This window comes from Martes martes (assembly GCF_963455335.1).
Source record: "Martes martes genome assembly, chromosome: 2".
Taxonomy (NCBI): domain Eukaryota; kingdom Metazoa; phylum Chordata; class Mammalia; order Carnivora; family Mustelidae; genus Martes; species Martes martes.
In genome coordinates, this window is record NC_137889.1 from 141,670,596 (window position 1) to 141,695,144 (window position 24,549).

Consider the following 24,549-nt stretch of genomic DNA (forward strand, 5'->3'; position numbering starts at 1 on the left):
CTGGAGGTCAGGGATCCAGGCACAGGCGGGTTGGCTCCCCAGAGGCCTCCCTGCTGGGCGTGTAGACGACAGTATCTCCCTGTGTCTTCACGTGCTCAGTACTCTGTGCCCATCTGAGTCCCGATCTCTTGTAAGGACACCGGTCAGACTGGACCAGGACCTGCCATGTGGCCTCATCCTACCTTACTCACTGACATCAAGGGTCCCTGTCCATGCACGGTCACATTTGGAAGTACTAGGGGTTTCAACCTATGAATTTGCGGGTGGGAGGGACATAATTTAGCCCATAAGACCCACCGTACTGGACCCCACCCCCACAACTAACAAGTAGTGGATGTGGGGTTTGGACTCGGGCCTTTGGCCCAGGATCCTGGACTCCTTCCAGACCAGCCCAGAGGCGTAGGGCCGAGATGGCCCTGTGTGCTGGTTCCTGCACTGTGAGCTGCTATTGGAGACTCCTGGGTATCTTGGAGATGCTGCTCTCTGCCCAATCCTCGGGAGCACTGAACCGTGAGTCTCTCTTACTCCTGTCTGCACCATCGTGCTTCCAGGACTGATGTGATGGGGAAGAAAGGATACGCTGTGGTCTCCCAGGGCAGGGGAGGAACCGGGGACCCCCTACTGGGGTGCCAGCAGGGCTGCTTGTCCGCCCACCAGGCTCAGGACCCCCCCTGATTTTCTGGGGTCCTCCGTCCACGAAGACATTCCTTCCCTGGGAAGCATGGTAAACTCTTTCTGGAAATGTTCCTGGAATTGCCCTCAGGTGGCTTCAGGAAGCATTTCCCAGCATGTCTGTCACGGGGGGAGAAATATGCAAATGTCCATACACCCGACCCTGGGGCCCCCGGGCAGCACCAGGAAATCACCTCTTTAGGAAAGGACATAATTACGTACAGCTCTTCTGGGCTGCAGGCTTTACTCTGCTCTGAACTTTCTGCAGTGTGCGTCTAGACACAGGGTAAGATACTGGACAAGACAAATTCATTAGCTGGCCTGAATAATAGATAGGTTTGGGAAGTAAACGCACGGCAAGGTGTTCCCTCACGGTCTCTGCACATATGGATTTTCCTTTAAGAGCCAGAACAGAAATGAATAACAGGCTGATTGTCCTTAATGACGCGGGCGTGTCAGACAGCCGCTCATTAAGGAAAGCATGCCTTTCTCCCCCTGGACGGATTTGCTGGTTAAGTTCTTCGAAGTAGCCCATCGTACCGGTAGGAGAGAATCATTTAGATCGTGGACCGCAGGGGCTCTGTTTGGGGGGACTGTCTTTGGGGCAGGGTCACAGAATTCACCCTGATGATCAGCAGGTCCTAACAAGCACCTTGGGAAGGAGCCCTCTCTTTTAACGGGATGGCTGACCTTCTGCTCTAGAAGGAGACATTCCCCCGACAGAAGGCAGAGATCTGGTATGAGGAACCCACCCCCGCTTAATGCAGACGATGCCGGCTGTCTCTGTGTCTGTGTGTCTGTGTGTTTCCGGAGCCCACGCTGGGGGTCTCTGTTGCCCCAGGGACGGTTCCTGCACACACCTATGGCTCTCTGCTTGGACATCTGCCCCCTCTGCCCATGTCCTCTCGCTGGCCTCGGCGGTGAATTCCTCACCTTGCAGGGCAGGCTGGCAAAATGCCAGAGGATTCATTCATTCCCTGGGAGTAGCCTGCCCTCCGCAGTGGGTGGAGTAAATGCCCCATGTCCGGCAGTCCTGGGTGGTCCTGTGTGTCCCTCCCAGGTCACCGGCAAGGCCAAGTCTATGTCCAGGGTGGTGATTCCCTCCTTGACACGCCTTCCTGGGACCCCTCCCTTCCCAGCCTCACTGGTGCGCGCTCACAGTAGACTTCTTGGAATCACCTCCCAGAGAAAGTCCTGGCCCCTTCGTATGTAGCAACGTTGAGTACAGTGAGCAGAGACCCAGTCAGGGTGCTGCTGGGTAGCTAGGGGAACGTAGCCTTTCTGCCTCCCCCATAGGGGTGGAGGCCTTCAGTGGGACCACGGGAAGCCCCAAGAGCCGTGGTGTGGTTCCCGTCCATGGCGGGGAAGGCTGCTGTCCCGTGTCCCGCGGGCGTGTAGGCGACTTTTTGTTCTCTTGGGTCTCTAGCTCATGGGACGGCGCCCTGGCTGCAGAGGGCCACGGTTGTCCCCAGGCCACCAGTCCAAGTGTTAGTCCCACCTAGAAACACGGTCGCAGACACACCCACAATCATATTTGATCAAAATGTCTGGGCACCCCGGCCCAGCCAAGTTGACGCATAAAAGTAACCATGACAACAGCCTTCTAGGCGTTGTTGCGTCAAGGCTGGGAACCGATGTTAATCCTTGGGCCCCCAAGGTCACCATGGTCCAGCGGTCGGAGTGGGGACATGGGGAGCTCATGGGATAGAGGGTGTCGGGGTCCAGTCCTTCTCACAGAGGGTCCGGTGGGACCGAGGGCACATCTGGTGGTAAATTTGCCAGTTCCAGGAGGGAGAGTAGGAGTAGACACAGCAGAGCTGCCAGAATCCCAGGCCACGGGACAGGTGAGCCTCAGGGACACGGGGCTCCATGAAAGAAGCCAGCCCCAGCTCAGCCCCCTTTGACCAGCATCCCTCCCAGTGAGTACTGGGACTGTACTGGGACCAGCTCCTCATTTAGGTTAGCAATCTGAGTTTCCCACTGCCATGTAGCCTGAGCTGTTCTCGGGGTCCAGGGACAAGGACATGGTATGCTCGCTGCCGCACAGCCCCCCCCCCCAAAGTGTCCCGGGAGTCTCGCTCAGCCTGGCTGCCTCCAGCAGGTGCATCAGTGCCCCTCCATCAGGCATGGCTTTGCCCAGGTGAGCTGTTTGCATGCTCCTGGAGCAGAGACCAGGGTCAGCCACACAAAAATGGGTGAGGCTCTCCCTGTTCCCAAGCCTCAGTGTCTTTATCTGAAACAGGCTCAGAAGACCCACATCTTGGGCTTGGCTGAGGGTTGAGAAAATGTACGTGAGGCTCATGAAGGACAGCCCCCCCCTTACTCCACACATGCTGAAGGCCCCGCAGCCGTCCCCCGGGACCTCCCCTCTGGGCTCCAGGTAAATGGTCCAGCGCAGCCCTAGCATTCCCTCCAGCGACTGGCTGCCCAGAGCGGGCATAAAGTTAAGAGAGAATTTTTATAAAGCTGGCTGGGGTGGGGGGCGGCTCACCATTGTTAAGGAATCATTAAAGTGAATGGTTCATAGACATAACACGCATTGAATAATGCAGGTAGATTCCAGCATCCAAATAGCGACAATGTGATTTTAGTGAAACAAGGAAGTCATAGCCAAGTTCAAGTGAGGCCAGGGACTGGTGGGGCTCCGGCATGACCAGGAGTGGCAAAGCGTCCCCGATGTCCTGCCTCTTGTATGAAGGGTCCATATCGGTCCCCACCGTCCTAGCAGCCAGAGCAACAGTGAAGAAGGATCCCGTTCCGGCGCGAGATTTGGGGAAGGCCTTTCCGGGAGAAGCATACCTCTTCCTGGTCCCCAGGTTAGCTGAACCAGGGAAGGGGCACAGGTTGCGGGGGCTCAAGGTCGGGCATGGTGTGCTCTGAGCTCAGAGGTTGGCTGCTGCATCTCAGCCTGGGGCCCTAGGACCCGTTCACCCTCACACCCAGCGGGGAGCTGGGTCCCCATCAATGTCTTCCTTTTAGAAATGGGCAGGATTATGCCGTGTGGACCTACTATGTGTTGCCTTCTCCCCATTCACGACCCTTCGCCTCCAGACCAGCCCTCTCTCCTGAAGGTCAGACTCACGGGTGTTCACGACTGTGATGGGCTGGACATGGTTCATCCCCTCGATTTCCTATGTGGAAGTCCTCGTCCCCAGCCTCTCAGATGGGACTGTACTTGGAGGTCAGGTCTTGAAAGAGGTGATCAGGGGCGCCAGGGTGACTCAGTGGGTTAAGTCTCTGCCTTCGGCTCAGGTCATGATCAGGATCCTGGGATCGAGCCCCACATGGGGCTCTCTGCTCAGCAGGGAGCCTGCTTCCTTCTCTCTCTGCCTGCCTCTCTGCCTACTTGTGATCTCTGTCAAATAAATTAATAAAAAATCTTTAAAAAAAAAAGAAAGAGGTAATCAAGGCAAAATGTGGTCACTAGGGTCCTGGTCCATTATGACGGGTGTCCTTATAAAAAGAGGAGATCAGGACGCAGATGTGCACGGAGAGACAAGCTGTGAGGACGCGCTGGGGGTGGGGTGTTGGGGGGAGGATTGTGTTGACACACCAGGCAGAAAGAACTCAGGAGAACCAACCAGCCCAGGCCTGGATCCCAGACCCCCAGCCTTCCTGAAGCTGAAGAGTGTCTTGTTTAAGAAGCTGGTCTGGGGCTTTGCTGTGGTGGCCCAGCCGGCCGGGTACCGGACTGCCGGGCCCATGTCCCCACCTGGCTGGGCGGCCTGGGTGCTAACAGCATCTCAGCCCAGCAGCTCTAACCCCACATGATCAGCACCTGCCTAGATGACCGTCTCCAAAGCCCCTTCAGCCCTTTCCTTGCTCCAGCCCCGAACGCTGGCGACACTCTCGTCCTTCTCGAGTCTGTTTTTAAATCCTGCTAACTCCACTTTCCCATCCCTCACAGATCTGCCAGCTTCTCATGCTGATCTAGAGGCCCACCGCGTCCTGATGGACAGTCCCCAGCCCAGTGCCCCAGAGGGCAGCCTTACTGTCTCCTTAAAGCTGCAAAATGTGAGTGGGTTTTGGCTGGAGGATCAGCGGCCTTTCCCGTGCAAACCCTCCTGTTGGGGTGAATGTCCCTGGCCGTGGTCTCTAGCAGCCACACCACCAGCTCCCCCATGCCACTCTGCTCCAGCCCCCGGCCCTGGTGCAGCCCTGGAAGCCTTTGCACTGGCTGGAGCACTCTGGGAAGGCTTTTCTAGAACTTTCTGTGTGGCTCACCCCCACCGCCATTGCGTCTTCCTGAAACGTCCCCCTCTTGAGGAGGCCCCCACCGGCCGCTGTGTCAAAGCTGCAGCCGGTCTCCTGTCCTGCTCCGGCCCTTTTAAGGTGTCACCCCTCACACTTGAGTTTCTCCACTATTCCCAGCCACTGTGAACGGACACCTGACCTTGGCTGTGTTTCTATTTACCGTCTCCCCACCCCCTCCGCCCCAGAGATACAGGGATGGGATCCACTCTGCTCATGTACAGGGGCTAAGCACCCCTTTCAGAGAAAAGAAAGAAGACTGCATCCCATCACATAGCTAGCCGATGTAAAGAGTACAGGCCTTGCTGGGAATTTCTTACATTCCAGCTCTTCCCCGGGCTCTTCTCTGCACTCATTTAATCCTGCGATTCTCCCAGGGGCCAGTGCGTTTTCACCCCCTTTCACAGACCAGGGAATTAATACCCAGAGGGGCGAAACTCCTTACCCGAGGCCACACGGTGGTCCAGGGAAGGGACGGTCAACTCCCTGCTCTGCCCGCCATGGGGACACGGGGAGAGCCCCAGATTTCCACTCAGGGAGTACACTCTGGAGCTCAGGTGGATGCAGCAGGCTCTCCCCAGCTCGCGGACAATTCTGAACCACGGTAAGCCCTAGGGACCACTCGCGTGGGGACAAGCTGGGGGTCCCCAAAGACGCACAGGAACTGGAGGCCTGAGCAAAGGCCAGAGTTCCTATGGCCAGTCCCACAGGCCCTAGGACGAGGCAGGTGCTAGGAGATGTTTAGTGAGTGCCTGCCCGTCTATACCCCAACTTGCACCCACATCCTTCTGGCCAACCCCTCTCCTCCCCGTGGCATGATGCATCTCCTCCAGGAAGCCCTCTGTGCTTACCACCCCTACCAGGTCCCCGTGAAGGCCCCTCCTCTGAGCTCCAGTTTGCTGGTAAGACCAGCACCCTCCGTGCTCCTACAGCTCCCACCCTGTGGGCCACCAACTGGCAGGAAAGGTGGCCCATGAGTGGTGGGCCCTAAGCCCGCCTTCTTGAGCAGGGATGGCTCTCCGGAGGTGACCGGGGGCGTCAAGCCAGCAGCTGACTTTCTGTGACTTGTTGTGTGGGGAGGCCTGCATTCACGCTCCTCTGTGAACGTCCTCATGGGCGGCGTCCGTTGGCCCGAGCAGCCCGTGGCAGCAGGAAGAGTCCAGCCTCGTGGCCTCATTACTTCCAGGAAGTGGCTGAGCAGGCTCTCGGGCCCGACTCCCGGCTCCTGAAAGGCAAGGCTGCTGGGACAGGGCCCTGGGCCTCCGGCTGTGCAGTTCCATCTGTACGACCCCATCCCAGCCCCAGAACGGGCAACAGGGTGTCATGGCTTAAATTGGGTCCCCAAAGGAGGTATCCACATCCTCACCCCACAGCCATGGTGGCCACCTTGTTTGGAAACAGGGGCTTGCCGATGGGCTTAGTTAAGGTGGGGTCGTACCAGATCAGGGTGAATCTGATGACTGGCATCTGTCCCTGTAAGAGGACGAGAGGACACACAGACACACAGAGAAGAAGGCCAGGTGACAGCAGAGGGGGAGATCAGGTGACAGCCGGTGAGGGGAGACAGGGGCTGAGCCCTGGATGGCACCAACCCTGATGACACCCCGCTTTCATACTTCTGTCTCCCTACCGGGAGAACCTGTCCATCGCCCCCAGCCACCTGGTGTGTGGGTGTTTGTCCTAGAAGTGCAGCAGGCTCAACCACGTCGGGACTCCTGGCTCTTCTCTGTGAAAAGTAAGAGAAGAAATGAGGGAATCTCCTGTGGTCATTCATTCGTGCAACGAACGGTAACGGAACACTAATTTACTAGAAATTGTTTTAAACTTTGGATCAAGACAGGGACCACACACACGTGCTCGCTCACACACACCCCTCGCACATATGTGCATGCACACACAGCTCTCACACATGCACGCGCACACACACCTTGCACGCGTGCACATGCCTCTCATGTACATGCGCACGCACAACACACACCTCTCTCACACATGCGTGCACGCACACCTCTCACGCGTGCACACACACTCCTCTCATTCATGCGCGCACACACAAGCACACCTTTCTCACGCATGCGCGCACACACACCTCTCTCTACCCATTGGGGACCCTGTTGCGAGGGGCGGATTGCACATGACTCCAAGTCCCTGTAAACGAGGTACAGCAAGGCTCGCCCCTTAGCCCCCCTTACAGCCCTTGGGGGCTAGGAACACGGAGCTGCTCTTGGGCTCCTGCCCTGCGTATGCCGCCGTGGGGTCCGCACACTGGCCTCCCCAGACTGGCTGTCTTTGAGGTTTTATTTTGACAAATTTCAGACTTAAGGAGAGTTGCAACGAAAGTACAAAGAATTCCTGTACACGTTTCATTCAGATTCCCCAAATGTTAACACTTGCCATATTCGCTTCATCTGCCCGCTCCTCCTGCCTTCCCTCCCTCCCTCTGTGCACACTCTCACGCACTCACAATGCATGCACACACACATACAGGTGTGCACACACACATTCACACGCACACCGGCACACATGCACACTCACACACATGCATGCATGCTCACGCAGTGCTAACACACACGTGCACACACAATGCTCACAACACACATATACACATGCACACCCACACACGTGCACACACACATGCTCACACACGTACTCACACAGATATACACATGCATGCACACACACAATGCTCACACAATACACATAGGCACGCTCACATGCCCTCTGGCACACATGCACGCTCACGCAATACACACGCATACACTCACACACACACCATGCACACACACATGCACGTACATGCATGCATGCACACTCACACACATGCACGCTCATGCACATGCTCACACAATGCACACATACATGTACACACACGTGTGTGTGACACACACAATGCTCACACAATAAAAACATGCATGCATACATGCCTGCACACACTTCTCCCAGGATTCTCCTGTGTGCAGTCACCATGCTACAGGAGAGACAGTGGGGAGAGGGGGTGGGCCTGGGCAGCTTCCCCGGGAGCCCCTGCAAGGGGCTGTGCCACCATCCAGGACCCCTGGCTCCAGACCTCCGAGCCTGGGGGAGTCCATGGCTGAAGCCAGGACACCCCAGGCAGACAGCAGAACTGTCATGGCTCACAGCCCCAGCGCCCCCCCCCCCCACCGCCAGCCTGGGTCCTGCTCCTCCCCGGGCTGAGACAGTAACAGAATGGGACAGTGGCAGGAGCAGCCTGTTGTGAGGCCCGAGCTCTGCTCTTCATCCTTCAACCGTGTTAATCCTCTTATACACCCTGCGGTGTAGACTGACTTCAAAGAGGAGCACGTGGGGCCTCAGGGACGCCGGTGACTTCCCAAGTCACTTAGTGTGGGGACAGACCGCCCAGCCCTCACGTCCGGCTGGTGACCACTATGCTGACTGGCCCACGGCGTCCCCCGGCTGGGCCTGCCAACCACCTCTTCCCAATCCTGCACCCTGAGAGGCTCAGGGGACACGTCAGAAGGGGACACAGAACCCAGAGGCCCCAGGGCCGGGTTGTCATTGGTGAGAGTGAGCAGGGTGGGGATGCCTTGGGCACTGGGCATGCCTGACAGGTTGGGGGTTGCAGGGACCCCCGTCATATCCTGGGTCAGTGCCAGGCTGTCCTCCCACGCCGCCTCGCCCTGCTTCATGCCAGTGAGCTCATAAGTTCCATTTTTTAAATCAAGAAAAGTCACCAAAATAAAACAGCCAAGAAGGGAAGAGGGGATGGGTGGGGGTGGCATGGGGAGGGCTGTTCAGGGTGCCATCAAGCCTCCCCCCATGTCTCTGAGCACACCTGGAGGGCACCTGCATCCCAGAGGCCGGCGGGCAGCATGGGGACACCGGCTGGAGCCTGGCACCCTGGGCTGGGAGGAGGGGCCCTCCCGAAGTTTTCCTGTCTGGTCTGTGTCCCAAGGGGGTGGTGTCGGGATGCACCTGTGTGTTGGGGTGCGTGGGGGTTTTGCGTTGCTGTGGGGGATGGGTCACAGGGAACCAAGCTCCTGCTCAGCCCCTGGCCTGGCCTCTCCCGTGTCTGCCCTGGGGCTGGTGATGAGAGGTGGCTTTGAAAGGGAAGTGGTGGCCAGCCGAAGCTGTGGGGGAGGGCAGGGGTCCTGGGAACACTTAGGCCCTTATCGCTGATCAAAGCCTGGAGGTGCCGCCCGACAGGGGAGGTGTGGCCCCACCTGGCTCTCATTAGGGCGGCAGCGTGGTTCCAGCCGGGGTCTGCTCTTGCTCACAGGCCCTTCCAGACAGACAGACCTCCGCAGGGCAGCCCTTCTACCGCACCTGGTGGCCGCACCAGCAGGCCGAGCTCGGGGCACTCAGTGGTGGGGAGGCCAGCCCGCCGCCGCTCTCCCTGCTCAGGCCCTGGCATGCGCTGTCCTTCCCCCCTTCCTTCTTCCCATCCTTGGGGCCCACTCCCTGTCCCCTCCAGTGGACAAGTGGACATCTCCCTGCACTGTGAGGCTGCAATCAAGGTTCACTTCTATGTGCTTCTGGAAACCTGGGGATGCTGGGGCGTCCCCTCCCCATGCTGCCCACAAATAAGGCTCCCAGGGTTCAGCCCCCTCGTCTGGGTGCCGGACCCTGCTGTCCAGCCCATCTGCCCAGGTTGGGCAGCAGCTGCTCACCTAGGACAGGGGTTCCAGACGCGCCCTGAGCCCTCTGCCCTAGGCCCTGCCTGCAGGTCACTCTGTGGGACCCAGGTGGGGACATGGCAGCTCGGGGCAGGGGGAGCATGGCACCGGGACTCAGGAGACTGTGACTCGGGTCCTGGCTTTGTTCATTCACCTCCCTGGTCTCTGCCCACTCTTCTAGAACGATCCACTGGTGGTCCTGCCCCTTCTGCCCCTCAGAGCCTGGTTGGACGTGTGGGACCCAAGCGACAGCTGCCCCCCTTCTCCCACAGGAGTATTAGCCCATGGCTCCAGCTGTTCCCAGGGGCTCTCTCAGCCGCAGCACACTCTCTGGAATGTTCTCTAGGGTAAGCTCCAATGAGGCGGGTGGGTGAGATGTGCCCGGCGTTTGGGACCCAGCTGGACCGCTGAGTAACGGAGGGCCAGTGGCTGGACCTCTCTGGGCTTGGGATCGTCTGTGCATTCGGTGGGGGTCGTGGCTGGAGGCAGGCTGCTGACTGCAGGGCTCTGTGTGTGAGTATAAATGGCTGGGGTTCCCTTAGTGGGGAATCTGAGTCTGAGGAACAGACTCCTGTCAAAGAAGATGCCCCCTAGGAATGGGGAGGGGCCTGCGGGGGCAGTCATTCGGCTCCTGGACGCACACCTTCCTGCGTCTCTCCCGCCTCCCTGGGCCCTCAGTCCGCTTTGCTGGCCCCTCGGGTCTCCCGGCTCCAGGCTCAGCCCATGGGGTAGCCCCACTTCTGCCATCTCTCGGCTCCCAGTGCCCTATATGCCTTATGGCACCTTTGCCCACACCCCTGCCTGGGTACACCCCAGGCTGGAGACCCACAGACCTGTCCCCACAGGGCAGCTGGAAGTGTTCCAACCCTTCCATCCACACCTGTCCCCTCCCACTGCCTCCTTCCACTGGGCCTGGGGACCCTGTGACATAGTGTGTCCTGAGGCTGTGCTCCCCACACCTGCTCTCTGTTCCTGTCCCTCCTCCCTTCTCCTCACCTGCTTTCTCTGCCTCCTCCTCCCCCTCTGGCTTTCTCCAGAATATTCTAGAACAACTACAAAGCCCCCATATAGGTTTGGCCTCAGATCCTCCCTCGAAAGAACCTCTCCTGGAGATTGCTTACAGCCTAATTCCTACAAGAAGGGAGGCTTGGCGTGACCCCTTCAGATGGACCCACTGGCTCTGGCCCCCAGAGGGATGTCGCAGGGCTCCCCGGAGAGGAGGACGGGCCAGAACACCCCTGCATGTCCCAGGCCCCCTCTTCTGTGTGTGGGACAGCATTCACAGGGAGGGCCACCTCAAAGGGGGAAACCGAGGCACAGATGGGCATCTCAGGGGGTGCCCCCACCTTGCTCTTCATATGACCCATGTGGAAGTTTCAGGTGGTTAACTACACGTATCGAAGGTCAGATTTACTTTAGCATTGCCGGGCACCCCCCTCCCAGGCCCAGCGGTCCCCCAGAGTGGCCACCCAGGGCAGGGCAGGCCCATGTCTCAGGGTACCGGTGGAAGTTGAGGGGGGAGCCCTGCAGCTTACAGCCCTGGGACCCAGGCAGGCACTCTGCACACTCGGAGGGATTGGGACAGACCCAGGCAGGCACTCTGCACACTCAGAGGGATTGGGGACAGGCCCAAGCTCGGGACAGGTGGGCCTTGGCTCAGCGTCGTCATCCGAAGGCTGATCTGATGGTGGGGGTCCCGCTGGTCCCGCGGGCTGTCTCCTTTCCCCAGCTCCCATCTGTCTGTCCCCTTCCGGCCCGAGGCTGGCTTTCAGGGCACCCCTCTGCACGGTGACTGTCTCAACACCCCTCATCTGAGTCCTTCCCGTGGCTCAGGCTCATTGTGGGCACCGCAGGAGGGAAAGCTTCAAGGTCAAGTGTGGGCCCAGCATTGACAAAGGGAGGAAGTGTGGGTGGGCGCAGCTGAGCCCCGTCCCTGGTAAGGATCAGGACACGGGGGTGCCATGATCCTGGCTGAGGCTTGCCAGGCTGGGCTCTTGTTTCTAGCAAGTGATCAAGAGGATACTCTTGCCACTATCCAGGCTGCAGTGGGCTCCAGCCATCGCCCTCAGTCTCTCCTCTATGACGCCTGACTAATCATCACCCTCGGTGACAGCTGAGGAAACGCTGACATAATCCCGTAACCCCGTGCGTCGCGGGCTTTGCTGTGGGAGCCCTCAGGGGGGCGGGGGGCAGCCTAGAACACGCATGCGCCAAGAGGAGACCCTCCGCCCCTTTCCTACCACCCCCCTTACACGTGCAGTGGACGCGGGAAGACAAGAAGCACCAACCATTGGCCCCCGTTTCTACAGAAGGTGCATTTCCATGTTTCCATCCAGACGGTTTTCGACACAGAGTTTTTCACGAGGCCACTACAATGCACGCACTGCGGGGCCCCTTTCAAGCATTCCTCCTACTGTTTAAGTAAACTGCCCCCCAGACGTACAATCGAGTGGCCAGTGGTGTTCTGGTGAGGATGCTTTGAAATAATGAAGGCTCGTCCCGTCGTCGTCCCGCACACGAGGAACATCCTAATGAAGCAGGATGTTTCCGTGTTCTAGATGACATTCTTAAGCTTTTTTTTTCTTGTATGATTTAATTTATTTATTTGACAGACAGAGATCACAAGTAGGCAGAGAGGCAGTCTGGGCGGTCGGGGGCGGGGGAGCAGGCTCCCTGCTGAGCAGAGAGCCTGATGCAGGACTTGATCCCAGGACCCTGAGATCATGACCTGAGCCAAAGGCAAATGCTCAACCCACTGAGCCACCCAGGTGCCCCCCTAGATGACATTCTTCAACCGGGTTCCTGCAGGGGGGCCAGGGGTTGGTATGATGACCCTGAGAAAATGGGAGATAAAGCGCACATTCAAAACCAGTGCCAAAATAAAATAAAATAAAATAGATAACGTGGGCGATGGACCAAGTCATTATATTTTTTGTAGAAAAATTGGGGAACAGCCCCAAAGGCCAGTTGTCATGCGCTGGGAAGGATGGAAGACGCCAGCGCTTTTAGACGCCTCTCCTCTGGGACTCTGGGTCTTGGGATCTGGAGCCAGAGCTGCTCCGAGCACCGAGTGCTACCACCACGGGCAGCAGCTACAGCCACGCAGGCGCGGCGCTCAGCCCCTCACACACGGGGCTTGTCAAGAAATTGGAACAAATGTTTGGTATTAGAGGGGTTTAAGTTATGGGGGAATTTCATATGTTATGATTTATGCATCCGTCATTCCAATCACCTTAAATAAGAAAAATGTTGATTTTCAATTGCCACCGAGAAGTATCTGGTCTCCTTTAGATGAAGATTAACCGCGTGCAGTGACGTCTCGGCTTTGCAGGCAAAGCTCACACTTTCCTTATTATGTAACTGATAATTCGGACAAGATTTAATCAAACAATCCATTTCTAATACCCACTTGGTATTAGATTTCTGTTTCGAATTTGCCTTGATTCGTGCAATATCCACAGAGACTGTCTTCTGGTGAGTGTTTTTAAGTTCCGCATTTTCGACCTACACACAAGAGATAATCCAATAAGGGAAGTGAAAGCAGTAAAAGCTGGTACAATTACCAGGGTTTGTTTTCCAGGAAAAGAGATAGAAAGATCTGTTATAAACAAATAAGAAATTTATTAAATGTACTAGTTCTATATTTAGGTAATTAGTAATATACTTATATTATTATATTTTGTGTGCTGGTAGATTTGAGTCAAAAAAGTTGTGCTTTTTTAAAAAAAATCTGCTCATTTCCCCAGATTTTATGAAACCAAATATATCTCTGTTTAGACACATAATAGTGTGTGCAGCCGAAAGGTAACTGTATTTGACTGTTTCACAGGTTCGGTAATTATTGACTCGGCCCCACTTTGGGCCAGAACCTGGTTAGACACCAGTCCTCCAACTCAGATGAGGCAGGTGTGGATCAGGGCGCTGCAGGTGAGCCAGCGCAGGGGCCACAGAGCAGGCTCGCTCCAGCCAGACGCGGACGGCGGTGGAGACCCTGGTGGCCCTCCGCTCCATGGGGCGGGACCGGCGGGCTCTGCTGTCCAGAACAGGACAGGCTGGGCTGGCTCCTGGGGAATAGGAGGAATTTATCAGGGGTAATCGAGTCTCAACAGCAGAGAAGCTCTGAGCGTCTTCCCCAGGCCCCAATGCTCGATCCTTAGTTTTGAAGAGTCCACATTTCTATCCACGCATTCAGTAACGGTTTACCCAGAGTCTGCCGTGCGCAAGCGCAGGTCCCGGAGTTCTGGGTGGTGGTGAAGAGCTCTGCGGGAAAGCCTGTGGCATTTAAGGGGAGAGGAGTTTTTTAAATGCGATATAATAATCAACCTGCTTTTTAATCAGCAGGTTTTAATCATCAACCTGCTTAATAAGTCATTTTGTATCCGTGGCGTTAATCATGCATTCCCCGATTTCTTCTCAGTTCTCTCCATCCATTCAAAACTATCTGTCCAGCCGTAGGTATCAGTACACACACAGACCTGCTTCAAATCACTATCATTTCCTGACAAGTCTGTATGTCTAGACACAGTCTCTGGGCTTGAATTTCAAGGTGGGAGCCTTGGGAAAAGTACTTTTTGGAAATCACCTGGTGACAAAGACAGACAAATTTTTATGGATAGCGAATATTCAGCCCAGGTTCTGGAATATCCAGCCCATATGCGGTCTGTCCCGAGTTCTCTGAGAGATGGAAGAGCACCTCTGGATATTTTGAAGTTTTTTTTGTTTTTGTTTTTGTTTTTTCCCCACAGAAACTTGAGCCACTGAAATAATCATATCTTGGCCCAACTGGGTGCAGAGACAGCATAAAAGATGTTCCTGCACCTCCTCCAGCTGCGTCCCCTCCAAGAAACTCAGGACCACCTTTTCCAGCACGGGGGTGCGGATCACGTATTTGGGTTTCTCTCCCTTCCTGCCTGACCCGGCTGGAGCGTCTGTGGCCAGCCCTATGTGCCCATGCCCATTTACAGGCATTATGTTCAAAAGTTTTCATTCCCTAATTTGTTTTGACCTGGAGACCAGCTGGAATGAATTTTCAAGTCATTCAGGGACACAGTTTCTGAAGTGTCGGGGTTCACACATTGCCAACTTTTATGAGGACACTAATCCTTCCTGGTTTATGGACCCATCCTATTGATTTGGGAAGAATCCTGCATATGGGGGCTTTTTTTTTTTTTTTTTTCCCTGACAGAGACCAGAGAAGGGAGGGTGAGCCGGGAAAGTATGGACACGGGGGAAGGCAGCGAGTCACTGTGGAAGGCATTGATCTTGGGGTTTTAAGTGCAGACCAGCAGCTGCCAACTCTGCCACTTTGGGTGATCATTTGATCTGTTCAAGTCTTCATTTCCTCATCTAAGCATGGGAAAAAATATTATATGCATCGTTATATCTTACAGGAGTCTCATGACGTTTCAATGAGATGATAAACACCAAAGTTCTATGAAAACACTACTACAAGTGGGACAGATGATCATTCATTAATTATCACCTATACTTACTTGACCTATTGAATACCTACTATGTGCCACTGTGCTCAGGAGTTGGATAATGGTACAGCCAGCGTGTGGCTCCGGAGAGAAGGAACGCAGAGGAGGATTTTATACCTCCCTCTCAGTAACTGATCAAACTCACAGACAAAAATCCAGTAAGACACAGAAGGTCTGAACACTATCACCACCTTGTCCTCACTCACACTTACAGAACCATACACCCAACACCTATAGGACGCATCTTCTTTTCTACTGCATGTGGGATGTTTACTGAGATCAACCATGTCTGAGAGAAAAGATAAGTCTCCATAAGTCTCAGAAGATTGGAGTTTCACAGAGTATGTTCTCTGACCATAGCAGAATTAAATAAGAAATTAAAAAATAAGATATTTAGAAAATCCCCAGAAATCTGGAAATTAACAGTCTTCTAAATAACCAATGGATCAAGGAATAAGTCACCAGGAAGATTAAGAAATATTTTAGCACAAATAATCATGGAAACCTAACATCTCAGAATTTGTGAGGTTATAGCTAAAAATAGTTGAAGTGGAACATATTTCCTTAAATATCTCCATTAAACAGGAAAAAAATGGTTTAAAACCAATAATTTATGTTTATACTAAGAAGCCAAAGGAGAAGAAAAAGAAGAGGAGGAAGGGGAGGAGGAGGAGGAGGAGGAGAAATAAGAGAAGAAGGTAAATGCAAAGTAACAGAACAAAGAAGTATCAAAGATAACAGAAATGATTAAATAAAAATTAAACAAAATCAATACAGCAAAAATTTGTTCTTTAAAACAATTAAATAATTTAATAAACTCCAAGAAAGGCCAATGAAGAAAAAAAAGAGAAGACAAAACTTACCAATGTAGAAAATGAAGGTAAGATATCCCTGCAGATCCCAAAGTCACTAAAAAGGTAATAGGCAAATATAAACAACCAGAGTGAGAAGGTAGAAAGAAACTTTTGGTGGTGTACATTGTGGTGGTGGTTTCACAGACGTATGCTTATGTCCAAATTCATCAAATGTATATATTAATTATGTACAGCTTTTTGTCTGTCAAAAATTTTTAAAATAGAATAAAGCAAAAAACCCCCACAACCATATGCCATTAAATTTGATAACTTAGATAAATGGACAGGTTCCTTGAGAACCCTTTTATCAAACTGACTCAAGAAGAGATAGAAAGTCTGAATAGCTCTATAACTATCAAAAAATTCAGTTTGTTGCCACACACCTTCCAACAAACAAAATTCCAGGTCCAGATGGCTTATCAAACTCAGAAGAAAGAAATAAGGCCAAAATATCACAAAATCTTCCAGAAAACAGAAGAGAAGGAAGGAATGCTTACAACTCATTTTTTTTTTTGGAGGCTAGAATTGCCCTGATACCAAAACCAAACAACAGAATTACAAGAAAAGAAAACCAGACCAATATCTTTCATAAACATAAACCAGAATGTATCTTTCCTAGAACAGTATCTTTTATGATATTCAGCAAAATATTAGCAGATTGAATTTAACTCTACATACGATGACCAGTGGGATTTATTTCAGGAATGCAAGGTTGAATAAGTTTTGAAAGTCAATCAAAGTAATCTCTGTATTAGCAGAATAAGGAGAAAATCACATGATCATTTTAACAGGAGCAGCAAAATAATGCTGTAGGATCCATTCTTCAAAACTTATCCCTGATAAGAACTCTCAGCAAACTAAGATGGGAAGAGATCTTCCTCAGTTGTGAGAAGGGCATGCATGAAAACCTACAAACAACATCATCTTTGGTGAGTGACTGGAAGCACCCCTGAGGCTGGGAGCAAGAGAGAATGTTTACTCCACCACTCCTGTCCGTGCTATACAAGAGGGCCTAGCCAACTCAGTAAGGTCAGAAAGAGAAGCAAAAATAAGTAAACAAAAGGCATTCATGTTGGAAGGGAAGACATAAATTCTCTTTATTTGCAGCAGCATGCTTGTCTACATAGGAAAGAAATCTTCAAAAATCTGCTCAACTTTATGAGTGAATTCTACAAGGTTGCAAGATACAATGTCAACATATAAAAATCAATAATATTTTTTTAAACTAGCAATGGCTTGGAAGTTGATATCTTTTTCAAAATTGGAAATCAAAACAAAGTAAGTGTAAATACCATTTGGAAAAATATAAAAATAGACATAAATTTTATGAAAAAGTTTGTTAGACCTCTACACAAAAACTCAAAACATTTCTTTTTTTTTTTTTTTAAGATTTATTTATTTATTTTAGAGGGGGAAGGGCAGAGGGAGAGCGCATCCTCAGGCAGACTCCCTGCTGAGCATGGAGCCAGATGTGGGCCTTGATCCCAGGACTCTGAGATCAAGACCTGAGCCAAAGTCAAGAGTCGGGCATCCAAACATTTCTGAGTGACATTAAAGAAGAGCTACATAGATGAGGAGACACATACCATATTCATGGATTGGAACATTCAGTTTGTTAAGATGTCTCTTTCCCCTTCATTGGTCTATAGCAGGGACTGGCAAACTATGGCCCACAGGCTGGCTGCCTGTTTTCGTAGGTAAGGTTTTATTTGAAAACAGTTATGCCCATTAGTTTATATATTGTCTGCGGGGCTACATGACTCATGGCCATGCCTAGTGCCAAGCACAGCAGGAGCTCTGCAAATACCCACTTGATCCCCAATCAGTAGTAAATTCTAACTGGTACTGATTTCTGCAGCCCAGTGACAACTGAATTAAATCTCTGAGCTGGGAGGAGAGTTAGGAAGTCAGTGAGTCCTGGTCTGCTCCCCATGGGTCGCTGTGTACCAGCAGCCTGCCAGCTCATGCCTGTTTCCTCTTCTGTAAAATAGAGATGATAATGATAAAAGTGTGTTTAACTGGGCAGTTGTGAGTGTCACATTGATTACTCTTGTGAAGTCTCCCGTTGTCCTGAGCCACGACTGAATTTGGCAACAGACATTCTTCCAATTTAGGCATTTCCAGGGTCAATGTGTTTTTACTTGTGTCTCCCAGGGCCGACCTGAGTGAGGTCCACATGCTAGGCCTGGGCCTGGGTTTGTAGTCGGGGCTGGGAGGGTGGAGAGTGGCCTTGGGGGACTATGTCTGGGGACCCTTCCTTGTGGGGGTCAGGCACTGAGCCAGCCTCAGTAACTCCCGCATGCGTGTCCTGGGGCTGCCATTATAGATCACTGACTGGGGGGCTTCAAATGATAGACACTGCATCTCCTGCAGCTCTGGACACCAGAGTCTAAATCAAGGGGTCGGCGGGGCCGTGCTCCCCCTACAGGCTTCAGGGAGGGTCCTTCCTGCCCCTTCCAGCATCTGGGAGTCGAGGTTGGGCAGGGCTCATGGCCGTCGCCCGCCAGCCTCAGCCTCCCCTCTACATGGCCTTCCCCCCATCTCCTTGTGCCGCTTATAAGGACATCAGTCACTGGACTCACACCCTGATCCTGTCCTTCTCTCCACCACATGGGCAAGACCTTACTTCCAAACAAGGTCACAGTCAGAGGCTCCAGGTGGACATGAACAGGAGGGACACGACTCACTACAGCTCCTAACACTCGAAGCTGCCACCCAAACGTTCCCCCGCTGCCCCATCACCTCCTCAGAGCTCAAGGGCTTGGCCTGCTACCTGGGACAGTCAAGTCCTGTCTGCCAGATGCTGCACCCATCCTGGGGCCCAGCCCTGGCCATGTCATTTCCTGAGAGGTGGAACGTTCTGGACATACTGACCACTGGGAGTGTGCAGAGACAGTGGAGTTGGGGTGATGGGGGCAACGCCACTTCTGCCCATGCCCAGGGCCGGGTGTGGAGTGTGCTGTCAGCAAACCCCAATCCCAGAGACCCGAGGATTTTCAGGGAGTGGGTGGGGGAAGGGGGACATGGCCTTGGAACAGAGATCTTCCCTGCACAGGGGCGCTGGGCAGGGGTCAGGACATCGGGGTCCCAGCACCCCCTCTGCCTCTGGGCTCTGTTCATCTGTAGGAATTGTTCCCATTAGCTCAGCTGCATGACCAAATGTCACAGCCTGGGGCTTACGGCAGCCGTGTGTCTTCTCACTGCTGTGGGGGCTGAAGGCCCAAGACCGAGGGGTCCGCAGGCTGGGCTCTGGGGAGGTCCTCCCTCTGCCTGGTTTGTAGACGGACACCATCCTGCCAGAGATAGGCAGAGATCTCTGGTGCCTGTGCCGAAAAGACCAGCCCTCTGTGGGATCGGGGCTCTCCCTTACGACCCCATCACCACCATCACCTCCTCCAGGCCCCATCCCCAAATACCATACCACTGGGGTTGGGGTTTCCACCTGCTGGGGCATGATCAGGGGGTGGACTCCGACATCTGAGACAGTCCTTTGCAGGAACTGGGCGGGGGGGGGCTGGGTGAAAAGCTGCCAGGACGGGCACCCCTGTTTCCTATGGCGCTGGGGCATCGGGGCCCCTCAGCCCACCAGGAAGTCTCTTCGTTCCTCTTTCCTTTCCCACAGCCGTCCCTCGGGTCCCAGCCGGTGTCCGTGGGGAGAGGTGGGTCCCTCCATGCCCTCCTTGGGCTGGCGGCTGCCTGCTCCCAGGGTGAGTCCTCACGGAGGCTTCTGTTGAGGGCCACAGACCCAGTCGGACCCTTACTCTGGGCTCTCATCGAATCCTGACACCACCCAGCGGGAGAAGCGCTACTGCCCCCATTGAGCAGCCACAGAAACCGAGGCTTGGTGGGCGGGGAGAGAACGCCGCCCTCCACTCAGTGACTCCCGTGACTCCCATGACTCCATGCTCCCCACACCTCCTCCTTGGTTTGAAGCCAGATCCCTCCCCATGGTGGCTGTGCGGATCCTGGAATTTCCTGGCGGGGCTGGTCTGCATCTCTCAGTCACCACAGGGAGCAGGCCAGCGGGCCCAGCCTTTGCAGGCAGGGAGGTGGGGGGGGTCTTTGGCGCTCAGCACCCCCCACTCTCCAGCAGGAGATCCTCTTCAGCACTTGGCAAAATCGCTTACTTGCTCCCCCAGAAGAGAGGAGGACCCCTGTGTGGCCAGGATATGGCCCCTCAGCCCACGGGCACTGTTAGGCCTCACTGCCTGGTGCTGGCTTTGAAGGACACAGTTTTGTCCCGAGGCACTGACCCCAATGGCAGCCAGGCCGTCCCCGACCTGTCATCAGTAATCGAGGGTAAATTAATATTTACTGAGCAGAGTCCCAGGCGGAGGGCTGGGCCTGAGAAACCGGGGGCTGTGCGGGCCAAGGACCTGGGGCCGCCCTCCCCGCTTTCAACTTGAGGACCTGGGTCCCCCCTCCCAGCTTTCAACTCAGGGCAGATCCTGAGCTGAAACCGGATCCGCAGCTAATTGCCGGGGCCAGCCTTTCTCAGAACTCGCCTGCCCAGACTTCTGCTCCAAGTGCTTCTCCTGCCCTCTCTGCTCCTCCTCCACTGCAGCCCTGCACATCAAAGGGAAGCAGAGAAGCCTCTTCACACCCAGTCTCCCTCAGATGGCCCCCCACCGCAGCACCCCTGTGCAGGGCCCTGGTGGAAAGGGGCTTCTAGGAATTGCCAGTGTGCTGCTTCCTCCCTGCGTTCCCACCACCCGGCCTCCTTTCTTCTGTCCAGGAGACAGAAGCTCAGAGACGTTAAGCAAGCAGCCCAAGGTCACACAGCTGCCTACATGGCAGTGCTTGGCTTTGTAAACTAGACTGTAGGAGTGTCCCAGGGCTGCCGTGACAGAACACTGCAAGTGGGGGATGGAAGGCAACAGAAATGTGCTCACTCACAGCCTGGAGGCCAGAGTCTAACATCCAGGTGTCAGCAGGGCCCTGTCCCTCTGAGACTCGGTGGGCTCCTTCCCCATTTGCCCACGATCCTGGGCATTCCTGGGCTCGGCCGCAACCTTGCTTCCACCGCCATGCACCCTTCTCCCTGAGCGGACATGTGTCCGAACCGCCTTCTTCTCATAAGGACACCTGTCATTGGATTAGGGCCCTCCTGCCCATCTTAATGTCATGACTTTTGCAAAGACCCGTTTCCACGTAAGGTCACACCTGCAGGTGCCCGAGTGACGTCCTGAACCCTCCTGCATCTCCAGCTTCCTGAGAAAGCTACCTGAACTTTGTGGACATTCTGAGAAGGGGTAATGGTGAGGCTAGCTGAGCGGAGAGGATGACGGATGGGAGCCTCTTGCTCACAGCCCTGGGGAGCCACCTCAGGGTGCCTCACCACCAGCAGGGTCCTGCCCTTGCCCGAGACCGTGGCTGAGATGGAAACAGAGGGTGACCCCTGACATGGCCTGTTAGGGCCCCCTCTCTGCGGTCTGCTCCGCAAACTGGGGGCGAGGTGGGTGGCATTGGACACTTTGAGCCACGGTGTCACGGGCCAGGGGTTAAGTGGTCGCCCCCAGGCACAGGAGTCCTCGGGGGAGGGCCGGACAGGAACAGGGGTCACCTGACCCCAGGCCCAGAGCTCTTTCCAAAAGCAAATTTGGCAGAAAGCTGCCTGATCCAGGAAATTGTTTCAGAAGCCACTGGACACTTCTGTGTTGGCCAGGAATCTGCTAGGTGAGTTTGAGGGAGTCGGCACCCCTGGCTTGTGGGAGGGCTGGAGCAGAGGCTGGGGTGGGAGCACGGAGGGAGCAGGCACTGGGGCTGAGGACACGTCTGTGGCCCAAGCAGGGGGAGCGCAGAGATGACAGCACTTGAATGAGCAGAGTTGTCTGGGAAGAGGAACCCTTGGGAAGTGATGAGTACCCGTCCCTGGAGACACTTAGGCCACTGAAATCCCATGGGGTTCCTTCCAGTCCCGAAGGCTGGTGGCCCTGTGCAAGTTGGTTGGATTGAAGAGGCCCCGGCTGGGCGAGCCAGAGGAGGAGCCCAGCCCTCCATGGGGGCGCCTCTCCCAGGGCACAGAAGGGTGGACCTGAACCCCAGCCAGTTCTCCCTGGCACTCCCGGTGCGTGTGTGTCAGTGCTGTGCCGAGCAGATCCCATGCTGGCGGGGGTCTGTGCCTGAGATCACACCTCCAGGCCTAGAAGGAGGAATGAAGGCCAGAGGATGCCTTCCTGTACCAGACCCAAGCCTAGCTCCCCCCGGGCAGCTCCCACAGACAGAACAGCTCCCCTGCTCCCCTGGCCAGCACGGGACCTCCTGTGAGATGGGCCAAGCTGGCATCTGCCCTGGACACCCCCTGTCATTCTCAGGACAACCGTCTCGCCACATGAGCACACTGAGGCCGCACGATGACCACACCTGAGAGCCCCTGCGGGGAACTGAGGGAGCCAGCGTCCTGGTCCAACTGCCTCCTGGGACGCTGTCTGGGACATTCGTGATTGTCATTCAGTAAAGACATGAACTTGAGCATTATGGGGAAAAGAGAACAATTGGACCCTAAGGAGATCACGTGCTGAGGCAGAGGGACTGGCAGAGGGGATGGGTCTGGGTTTTCTAATGCTCCTAGGGGCAGTTCAGAGCACCAGTCCCAGCAGGGGTTCCAGGCTGGTTTCTGGGGCCGATGGGTGGTCTCCAGAACCTGTCGTGTGGGGGTCTGCCTCTCCCTGCCCCTTCGCAGCCAGCAGACACCCTCTCCCACCGGCTCCTGGGCTGCGGGCCCGCACTGCACCCTGCTCACAGAGGAAGAGCTATCTGCTCGGGCGAGGCCGTGGGTATTCTCCCATTCAGCGAGTCCTCCCTGTTTCCCCACCTGCCCTGGTCACCAGTGCAGCCAGACCCCCACTGGGGTGGCTCTGCTGTGGGCTCAGGAGACCCCCGAGGAATGCTGCCCCTCGCACTGGCCCGCAGCCCAGGTAAGTTCATACTTAACCCCAGAAGCCATTGACCGCCCCCTCCCAAGAGCAACGTATCGCTGAGACTCTGCCCAGAGTAACGGTGACCACTCTCTCCACAGGGCCTGAGGCTTCCTCGAGACACAGCTCCAAATGCCCCTTCTTCCAGGAAGACCCCTGCTTACTCGCAGCTCAAGGGAGCTCCTCTCCTCTTAGGACACACAGCCCGTGATCCTGCCTCCTCCAACACCTGCTCTCAGCCACCTGGCTTCAGCCCCACACAGCCACACCTATGCTCCAGTCCTGAAAATAGCTGAGGGCGGGGGTGGGGGGTGGGGGTGGCGGTGCCGCTGCCTTGTTCTTGGTTGTTCTTCATCCTCAGGGAGCAACTGCCAAGTGCAGGCTCCTTGGAAGCATGTCTCCCATGCTGGTGATCCCAGCGTATCCACCAGTCTCAGCTCCCGGAAGATTCCATGCTGTTCTCCCTCTGCCTGGCTTCTGCCCGGGTCCTCCCCGAGGCATCTCCTGTTCCCCCTTGCTCCCAACCCTGGAGACGCTTTCTGGTCCCTTGGCTGTCACGGCCAGCTACCCGTGGCCCCACTCTCTCCCGACACCTGAGCTAGACCTACGGCCCCAGCTTCTAGACCTTGGAATGTCTTGGTTCTGCTCAGAGTTAACAGGAGACATTGGCTATGTCCCTCTCTGTCACCCACAGTGGCTGGAGCACAGCCCACATTCCAGGAGAGGATTTTGGGGTTGCAGAAGGCAGGGTCACTGATGTAAATTTAGCAGCAGGCCAGGAGGTAGGATGGGAGGCTGGGGGCTGCCTCCTTCGTACCATCAAGGAATGACCTTGAATGACCTGGAAGACCCTCCTCCCCTCCTGGGGCTTTGATTTCCTCCCCACAGAAAGGAGGACCTGGGGTCAGAGGCCCAGCCCCCAGCACAGGCCCTGAGGATGCTGGCACCCCCGAGGGGGAGCCTGGGACAGCAGGGCTGGGAAGGGACAAACATACAGGGTCTCTGACTGCCCATCCAGGAAGGTTTGACTCCGTAACTGTTCTCTCTACCCTCCCCTAGGAGAGAACAAAGCAAATGAACCAACAGGGGATGAAATGAGCAAAACTAGAACACTGGACACAGGATCTCACAGATGCTCTCAACCAATGTCTGAGTGCGCCCCGAGGCTGTTGGCTGCCAGCGCGAGGTGGTCCTGCAGAGCCCTGGACCGCACTGGCAGGAGTAACTGAAACGGTTTGCCTGGTGGAGGGCAGCTCGTCTGCCTGTGGACCTACCCCCGGCACCCCCAGCTCCCCAGCTGCCCCTCCCCCGGGCTAGACCCCCACACCCCCATCTATCGTTTGTTCTCTGACTACTCTAGATCTCTGTCCTAAGTGGAGCCACGAAGTGTCTGTCCTTCTGTGTCTCGCATATTTCACTCAACACAGTGTCCCTCAGACCCTCCCTGGTGTCACAAGTGGCAGAATGTCCTTTGCCAGACTGAATAAAACTCCAGTATCTGGGGGGACCGCATTGTCTGTTCACTCATCTGTCGATGGACGCTGGGTTAATTGCACGTCTTGGCTGCTGTGAACTCTGCCTCTGGGAACACGGGTGTGCAAGCATCTCTCTAAGACCCAGCTTTCCATTATGTTGGGACTCTACCCAGACGTGGAATTGCTGGGTCAGAATGCTGGCGATTCTATTTTTAATTTTTGGAGGAACAGCCGTGCTGCTTTCCCCA